Source organism: Nicotiana attenuata, chromosome 2, assembly GCF_001879085.1.
Source record: "Nicotiana attenuata strain UT chromosome 2, NIATTr2, whole genome shotgun sequence".
NCBI lineage: Eukaryota > Viridiplantae > Streptophyta > Magnoliopsida > Solanales > Solanaceae > Nicotiana > Nicotiana attenuata.
The window spans coordinates 55553856-55564020 of NC_031990.1; the positions used below are offsets into that span (position 1 = coordinate 55553856).

At 37.3% G+C, this 10165-nt stretch overlaps 1 long non-coding RNA gene across 1 annotated transcript; it reads left to right on the forward strand.

Moving 5' to 3' along the window:
- On the forward strand, positions 1130 to 5386 carry LOC109222990. The gene is made up of 3 exons (XR_002067489.1): positions 1130 to 1221; positions 5172 to 5264; positions 5365 to 5386. It is a non-coding gene; the product is annotated as an uncharacterized LOC109222990 (long non-coding RNA).

Here is a 10165-nt window from a genome sequence, read left to right on the forward strand (position 1 = left end):
AATATTTAAGATCATTAGTACCAAGTAGCAAGAGGGTTTGAAGGCTTAGAAGCTAAACGAATTGAAGAAAATAAGTTTCGTCGAAAGTTGACAAGTTGGAATGTTTTACCATGTACTTTTGGGGTGATACTAGGGTTATTAACATTATAAGGAGATTATATTATGAGTTGTTTTAGTCGTACGATAGTTGGTGTTATGTTTTGAAGTCAAGCGAGTTGTGGAACAAAAGTTGGAAAAAGGTCATCACAAGTTCCATTCATAAATGTGCTGAAAATTAGGTCAAATGTAACTGAGTTTTTCTCCCAAAATACTTGGAATTAGGGGATGATCTACCTATCAAATTACAGATCTATGAGTCTAGTTTCCAACGCATTAAACCGTTCATCTACGATATTGGAGTAGAGAGATATAGGCATTTTTGCGAGACTGCACAAGCTGCTAGGTGACAAGTAGGTGTGTCACCTACTTGTTTAAATGATAGCCCAAAAATAGGAAATTTCCGGTCGGCCAAAGAGACCATTTAAAGGGTTATCTCCTGCAATATAACCCTCATTATATATCACAAATAACCAGACCTAAACCCTGCAAACTTCCTCCCAAAAATTATCCACAAACCCTAATCGATTTTCCCTCTCTTTCAAGTTCTAATTGGGGGTAAAACCTAGAGTTTGAAGAACCAAGGGAAGGGCTGAGTTATCCAACAAGTAAGGTGAGTTTACTGCTCTTTTTAATACATTTATTATTCTGTGAATTCATGGTAATTCGTTCTACCCATGATAGTATGATAAGAAAGATATGTTACGTTGGTACTCGGTTGAGTAAGGCATCGGGTGCCCGTCACAACCCTTCGGTTTGGGTCGTGACAGCGACTCTATGTCCTCTTGATATTTTGGATTGGAGGAAGATAGACACAGAAGAGGATATATGAGAATATACCGAGGTCTGAAATTCTTAATTTTCAATTTTTAGTTGAAAATCTCATATCTTCTGCACTAACAGATTTGACATCAATTGTAGGATAAATATGATATTCCTGAAGCTGGAAAAAAATATACTTTAGAATCAGTGTAAGCTGCCTGGAGAAAGCACAAGAGTAGATTGAAAAAAGATCACTTTGACGCATATCACAATGATGAAACTCGACTGCAAAATATCCCTGAAGATGTTCTAGCTTCTCAGTTTAAGGAACTCCTTAGGTATTGGAACTCAGAGAAACTCCATGTATGTGTACTTCTTTCTACTTCTACTTCTACTTCTACTTCTTCTTCTTGAACTTCTTCTTAAAGTTCTTCTTCTTCTTCTTGAACTTCTTCTTAAAGGTAATGGGGATGTTTCCTCATTTTTTCTCTGCTTAACTGCTACTGGTTTTTTTGCGCTTTTTTACCTTGTTGCTACTGCGTATACACTCTGTTCGCTGCTGCTGCTATTTGTAAAGACTAGCCAACTGGTGTAATGACCCGAATTTTCGTTCCAAGAATTAGCATTCCGTTCAGCGACTTAAGACCTCGAGAAGGTTCGTAATATGCATCATGACCCGCATGTGTGGTCGAGTTTGGTTTTCGCAAGATTCGGAGTTAAATTTAAAGGAAAAAAACAAAATCTTATTTTGAAGCTCAAATGGAAAGAGTTGATCGGAGAGTTGACTTTTGAGAAAACGACCCCAAAATAGAATTTTAATGATGTCAATAGCTTCGTATGGTGATTTTGGACTTAGGCGTGCGACCGAATTTGGATTTGAAAGTCCATAAGACAATTCGGCGCATTTTGGCGAAGTAAGAAAGTTGACATGTTCTAATTATATGATTTTATATGTGGAAGAGGTCTATTACCATGATGGATACCAATTGGATATGATAGAAAGTGTACGAGGCGTACTATAAGATATATGGGGTCTAAAGAAAGTCCTAAGTCTAAGCCAAGTTGGATAATTTCATAATAGACTAAAGTTGCAAATGAGTACGCACAAGACCTCACTTTGGACAATCATATATAAATATATATAAGGTTTTATGTGATGAACAACCTATCACATGAAAGATCTTCAAGTCTAGTTTCTAACGCTTCAAACCGTTCGTCATTTGGACACTCCTACCAGAAGTTATGACCAAATTACCAAAAGTAGCGCAGAATATTACACTACCGCGCCGCCCCATGCGGCGCGGCTGTGTAAATTATCAGAGTACCTTCAATTTCATTTCTAAACACATTTTTCATTACCACGCCGCCCCTTGCGGCGCCCCACGCGGCGCGGCTGTACAAAAAAATGGGTTTTTCTGACCCGACCCCTATTTCATATAACTCCATTAGGGTTCATATTTTTGGGTATTTTCTGGTGTTTTAGAGAGAGGGGAGAGCGTTTTTAGAGAGAGAAAGAAGCATAAGTGTTTTGGTTCATCAAAATCTTGTCCAAACCTTGAAATCCCTCAAGTTCTTCATCAAGGAGGTAAGAATTTCTTTTTCCCCAATTCTTCAATTTCGAAATCTAACTAGAAATGGGTAATTAGTAAGATGATTCATGGATGTTTGAGTATTAGTTATACATGCTTGTAACAATAAGTTTATGGGAAGATTGTTGAGTTCAAATAGGTAAAGGTTGGGTTAAAAATGGTAGAAATCTTCGAAACTTTAATTGAGGATTTGAAAGGCAATCCGATGTCGGAATTCGATAATTTTTGTATGGTTGGACTCGTATCGGAACGAGTATTCGGATTGCGTAAGTTTTTCCGGGATTCATGACGTGGGCCCTACGGGCGATTTTGAGTTAAATTTCGGATTTTTAAAGGAAAATGTAGAAATTCATATGGAATTAATTCCTATAATTTTTATTGACTGAATCGAATTGTTTATGACTAGATTTGAGAATTTCGGGCACGAATACGCGAGGCAAAGGCTTGTTGGAATTTTGAATTGGTTGCAAAGCGAGGTAAGTGTTTGGTCTAATCTTAGCTTGAGGGATTAGGAGTTGTGTCCTATTTGTTATATGTTATTTGTTGAGTACGACGTATAGGCATGGTGACGAGTATCTATACGTTGGTGTCAAGCATGCCCGTGAGTCTTATACTTTGATTAATGTGATCCTGTTTCGTATTGTATATGCTCTATATGATAATTTCTATTGAGGAATATGACTTGTGGAAGTAATTATTGTTAGTTGAACATTGTAGAGCATTGGCTCAAATTGAGAATTGAGTTGTTGAACGTTATAGAGCATTGGCTCAAGTTGAGAATTGAATTGTTGAACATTGCAGAGCATTGGCTCAAGTTGTGATCGAGTTACCTAATTGCATAATTTACCTCTATTTGCTCCACACAATGTTGTTAGCCTTCCTCAAATTCTTACATGTTACTTGGCCTTATTTGCTTTAATGAAGCGATTGTTCTTCTTATCGTTTTGTTATCTCTAAATTGTGAATTCCTCTATGACCCCGTGTAAATATGCTAGGTGTCCAAATTATTGTGGTTGTTGGTGTAGTTATCACGTGCCTGTTATATCTTGGTGTTTTGCTAAAGTTATTGCGCTTCTTGGCTTTTCCTGTGATTCTCTTGTTGCCGTGCATTCATACTCTTGGTGTAGAATTTCCTTGTGATTGGGTTGTTGGATGATTTTGAATATTCTTCGTGTTGTTGCTGTTTGTTTATATTTGGGACTACGGGTTAGATTCCCGGGAGATCCTCCTATATATTTACATTTGGGACTACGGGTTAGATTCCCGGGAGATCCCCCTGCACATTTATATTTGAAGGACTTGATTAATTGATTGCACTTGTATTTATTATGTGTTGAGAAATATTTATGATGTTCTTGTTGCCTGCTATTTATATCACTGGTTGATCATTGTTGACACCATTATTATCTGCTTCCTATTTTTTTGTATGCTATATTGCACAGGTTTATTTGGTACTCTGGTCCTAGGCTCGTCACTACTTCGCCGAGGTTAGGATAGGCACTTACCAGCACATGGGGTCGGTTGTGCTGATACTACACTCTGCACTCTTTTGTGCAGATCCAGGTATTGTTCGCTAGTAGCTGCGCGGATTCTTGCCGAGGAGACTCAAGGTAGCCCTGTTGCTGTGTTCGCAGGCTTAGGAGTCACCTTCTTATTTTATATTCTCACTACTGTACTTATTTCCTTATGGTTGTGTTTGGAAATGGTAGCGAAAAACTCTATAGAGCTTATGACTTGTACTACCGGGTTTTGGGAAGATGTTCATTGTGTAAGAATTCTATTTCAGAAGAATTTTAGATGTTATTATTCATGGTTGTTATTCCGCAATTATTAGGCTTACCTAGTCCTTAAGACTAGGTGCCATCACGAAACCCAACGGAGGGGAAATTGGGTCGTGACAACTGGTTAGTTTGTCAAGGAGTAAGACCCAATATCAAGTATGTATAGTTTCTTTTTGTTGGCAAAACATCCATAGATGCTCGTTTATACGAGCTGGTCACTGGGTATAGCAAAACTAGATTTGAAAGTAGCATTCTGTTTATGCAATACAAGCTTTTGTACTTTTAGTACTTAGTAGTTACTGAAGATGGATGAGTGGTCAGGCTTGCAGTAGGGTCAAGAGTGACAATGAAGGTAGCATTTTTACTACTTCCTATAGCACCTTACATACAATGGAGGTTCCTTAATCAACAATGAGTTCCTGGAAATGATGTTCAGATAACAGTCGCTTTGTCAAGCTAGTTCTATCTGAGTTTACTGTGGCGACCACAAATTAATGTTGATTTTAAAACGATTAGGCTGATTTTATGTATATCGTGTACAATTGAATGGTCTGTAATACCTCTAGTATAATATCACCTTACTAGAGGTTCCTAATATTTCTTCAGTTCACCTTGTCTAACACTAGGTCCTTAGCTACTAGATTGATCATGCTATTTAAGGATGAACTAAATGACTTGAGTGATCAATTAAGTTCTGAGAATAATCGGTCACACATATCCGAATGGCTTGTACTGAAGAACGTGAGTGATCCATAATGAAGATGATGAGAATTATCCTAATAACTTAGGCATGAGGGTTTATATTATAGTATAATTGTGTAAATAACTGTTGTACTTATACATGTAAATTAAAAAACTAGAGTCATGGTTTGCTTTTTGGCTACTGCATGAATCTGCTTAGTGATTTTGTAAGTTGTTGTTTGATGTTTCTTTCTTCTTGCAGAGAATGTCCCAAATTAATATTGAGAACCGAAAAAAGTTGAAGAATTCTCACACTGCTGGAAAAAGAAGTTTTGCTTTAGTTCGCTCTAAGTTGGTGTGTAACTAGCAAATCATGGCAAAAAATTTCTCAATTTTGGCTCTTGTTTAGTACATGGTAGATCACCAGGAATGCTAACTTACTTTCATGTAACTAGGAAAACGATAAGGAAACTTCGGATCCTTTATTAGCAAAGGAAGTCTTTGTAGCTACAAGAAAAAGGAAAGATGGGTGATCATACAAGTGCTCGGATGAAGATACAACTAGTAAAATTGTGCGAATTATATTTAACTGATGTTTGTCGCGCCCCCTTTTTACCTCCCTTTTGACGGGGAGGGGGTCCGGGTTTCGACATTCACGGGGTGTAATGACTCATTTCCTTTTGGGAATTGGTATTTGAAGAGTCGCCACCTAACGGATTATGGTGCATTAGGGCACCTAGAGCAATTAACTCTTGGGTTGGTTTGCATAACCAGAGATTAGGGTAAGGGCTCGAAGTAACCCCGAGGGGAAGGTATTAGGCACCCCTCTTGGTCCACAACTGTGGGTCCCGGCCTAACTTGTAATTACGAATTAGTCCAAAAATAAACAACTGAAGCAAATAATTATAGGCGGAGCATGTTGGGCATGGTATAAAATAATAAGACAAGAATTTAAACAAGTTGTGTGCAGGACAGGAAAGCTTCAAGTAAAAAGAATTTGGGAGAGGAGTCCTAGGTTGGTTAGCCTATAGGATCACATCAGTACAATGCCCGGTAATTACTCCTTGGAAAGGGGCTACGCGTGGCATTAGCGCACAGTCATCATATCCATGTCTACCCTTCCCATACCCTTATTGGTCATGCAAAGCGAGTGTTGGTCAACGATCTCTATTGCGTGCTGCTACCCGTCCCTTCTTAACGATCCTGGAGGGAGTTAGGACCTCACCTATAGGTGGTTCTAAACAGACCCCTATGATTTTAAAAGGCGAAAATTCTAAGGCGACAGTCAAAAGCATTTAGGACTTTCACACATCATGGGAGCAATCAAGAGGCTCAGAGTTTCCTCCTCAAACAAACACATAAGCATCACGACTCAAGCACAGTTAAGGTCTTTTATTAATCGATGTCCTAAAGTAGGATATCTAAGTGAATATCCAGAAACAGGCAAACCCTTTTTAAACTCAGAAATTACACCCTACTAACTGCCTAGGGATTCTTTTTAAAAAGCCTGTTAGGATCAGAAAACGTCGAGCGATAGAGACAGTTTCAGAGAATGCAGTTTTGAAAACGCCCTAAAGGCTTGCCTATATGCAGAATACTGATATCTATATTGATACGGAAACAAAACAGGTTTTGAAATGGACTCCTTTAATACCCATATGCATGATATCTAATGAGATTGAGGCAATTTGAAAGAACTTGTTGCAGGAAATACTTAATAATTAATAAAACCAATTCAGAGACGAACTAGGCGTGATCAAGTCGATTTATTAGACTAAATTAACAGACAGAATTGCGAGTAGAGCTCCCTATATGCATGATATCTAAGCGTAACACTGATTTTAACGATTTGCAGGCATGGAAACATACATAACACTAATCCTGGATTAGGTCCTATAGGCATGGCATCTATTATTAAACCGATTTTAAGAAATGACTGTTTGGAACCTATAAGCATGGTTTCTAAACGTGACAGAATGTAAAACCTTATAGACATGATTTCTACTTGATGAGCAAACAAATTTACAAGTGAAATCCTATGGACATGATTTCTATTAGGCAAAGCAATCAGATTGAGGAGTAAAATCCTATGAGAAGGTTGTCTATTCAGAGCAAACAGACTTTAAAAGTAAAGTCCTAGGAGCAGGATTTCTACCCGTATTAGCCCATAAAGTATGCATCTACCCACCCTTTTTTACTAAATACCCCAATATCTGTTTAAAAATTATTACAGGCCAATGAATGCATTACATAAATAGAAATAGAAAATGAAGAAGCTATTCTATAGGGAGCCTTCAATTAGACCCAAATTTCCAAAAGCCTTCAATGGCCTCATATGCCTCAGTTCCATAGACAAATCAGAGTCTAGGTGCATCAAAGTTCCCTAAGGATCTCAAGGATCCCGGACAGTGCTTACACCTAGACTTAGTAACCAAAGATTGAACAAGTGCAGTGTGGAAAGGCCATCCTCAGTATGCCAGAGTTTAGAGGGTTCTCAAAGGATTCCAAGGCAGTACACATACTAGAGGGGGCAGAACTTATTGACTTAGAGTAGAGTGAGAAGTGAGTGACACAAGTTGAAAAGTTTTAACAAAAGACTGTATTAAAGCCAAATGTCTGTTTTGACAGCAATTCAGTAAAGCAACAGAGATTGTTTGAAAAAAAAAAGAGATTGGAATAGTTAACAAAGTCCAAACACTTTAGGATAGGTTCATACACAGCTAGTTCACAGAACTAAGTAAATTCAGTAGTCACACACAGGGGTCAAGGGGTTTGGGGACACAGATAACCCAGCAAAGGTCTAGAACTGGTTTAGACATGCTCAGAAACAACCGACACTGGCATAGTCACAAAACCAGACATGAAGAACACAACCACATAGAGGGGTGATAAGGATTAGGGGATTCATGGGATATGGTATGGTAAGTATACAACAAGCAAGAGATAATTGGTAAGCCATGCTCAACAACACACGTAAAGGGGAAATACTAATCTAAAGGAAGGGGGAGATATAATAACATGCTAGTAATGTACTCTTAACTACAAGTTTCACAACAGAACCACAAATAGAAGCAAACCAGAAACAAGAAGAACTGAAATAATAAAAGAATCATGTTGTTGTGGGAACTTTGAATTGAAACTAGGACATACCAGTGAAGAGGAGAGTAAGAAGAATGAAAGAACAAGAGAGCACAAATGGTTAGCCTTGGCTTGCAGCCAGCTAACTTAGCATAGTAGCAAATAGCACAAGAGAGAGAGTAGAGATTTTTTTAGTATGAGAGATAGTTTCGAACCCAAGTGTTCGTGTGTTGTGCTAATGAAAGAGTAGAGTATTTATAGTTTGAAACAGGTAGTAAATAGGGTAAAAATCATAGTAGCATAATAATTGAGGAGCTTAGAATCAATCAATCAGAAAATCAAGGCAAGTACTCCCTTAATTAAGGGAACTAATTCAAACGGTAAGAACCAGTAGCATATAAGGCAAGAAAAATTAGTACATGGCTAATAAGGAAAGAATCAAAGTTCAGTAAGAATAGGATAGTCAATTAGGACTAAATTCAGAAAAGTTCAATTAAGGGAATGATTTAGTGAGAATAAAGTACCACAACAAATAAGGTAAGGGATCAGTCAATTTAAACAGGCGAGGTAGAATTTTAGGGTCTTAAACGAAAATCTTTCAATCAAACCATCAAATAAGGAAATCAGAATCAATCAAGGGAGGGTTATGATTCTATACTTCAACATATAAATAGGGAAGAACAAACAGACGTAGTGAACAGGCACGGCTAGCAATATCGATAGAAGGAGGCAAGTCTTGCACAATCAAGATGAACACATTCACACAGAGGTGATATAAGTAGGCTAAGGACTCAGTAAAACCCATTCGAAGCACAGTAACCACTGAACTTAACAAGAATCGAGTAGTCATGCTAACACACAGAACCAAAACAAAGAAGATCTAAAAATTAGGGCTTTTAACATAGGCGAGTTAAGAAGCAGTAAGAACATAGAATCAGTCAAGATAAGCAACGAAAGAGGTTTAAACATAAAGGAAAATTAGTTTAAACAAGTGTAGAAGAAACTCCGAGAAACACTAGCTTTAAAGAAAGTAAAAACGGCTTAAAGTTGGTGATTTTTTAAAAGAGGTTTGAGAGCAGTGTAGAAAATAGAAAGAAACAGACTTGAATCGTTAAAAATAGCACAGATCTAAGAGATTCAAACGAAAGTTAGGGTTTCAAAGGAAACCCAAACAGAAACGTAAGGACCTGCTATAAACTTCAAAGATCGTAACAAATATGGTGTGATTTTGCCCAGAATCACACCGGAGAAGCCATGAACAACCAAAATAGTGACCCTAGATACAAGTCGGCGCGGCCCATGGCCCTTGAAGGCCTCAGAGAGGATGAGCAAGGCAATGGAGGGACCATTGGAGGCTTGGGGTTGAAAGGTGGTCGCCGGAGATGACCAGAGAGGGAGGCGACGTTTGAAGAGAGATTAGGGTTAGGTTGAGAGAAGAGAAGAGACGAGAGCATCTGAAGACGGCGGGGGTTTGGAAATGAGTAGGGTTAGGGGGGTCGTTTAGAATTAAAAGAGGAAAGAATAAACGAGGGCCGTTGATCTAAAAGATCAACGGCCAAGATCTGATGGGTTTTGGGTCGTGTAGGTGTAATTAGGGTCTGGGTCGGGTTAATTGGGTATGAAATTGGGCTGGGGAATGGGTACAATTTGGGCTACAATCGAAAGCCAAATCTGGCTAAAATTTAAATAGTCACTTTTCCCTATTTAATTTATAATAAATAATAAATAGTTTTCTGAAAATAATTTTATGTGCGAAAATGATTTAAAACATGTAATTATCATTTTAAAAATATATGGACAAATTTTACGCATATAAAAATATAATTATACACTAAATAGGTTAACATTGCAATTATATGCAATTTAGCTTAAAAATACCAAATGCAGTTATAAAAATGCATAAAAAATATATTAACCACATTTTGGTGTATGTATAGAAATTAAATGAATAAATCATTATAACAATAATTTGGAAAATAATTATTGGGGATTTTATGAATAAAAGGGGAGAAAATAAATCAATTTAAACCCTTAAAATTATGAAAAAATTATAAAAACCTTTTGCATGCTTATATATGCATATATATGCTATTTTGAAGATATTTATGCATATTTAAAATATATAGGGAAAAATTGGGTATCAACAATGTTATATCGAGATCAATTATTTGTTTTTAT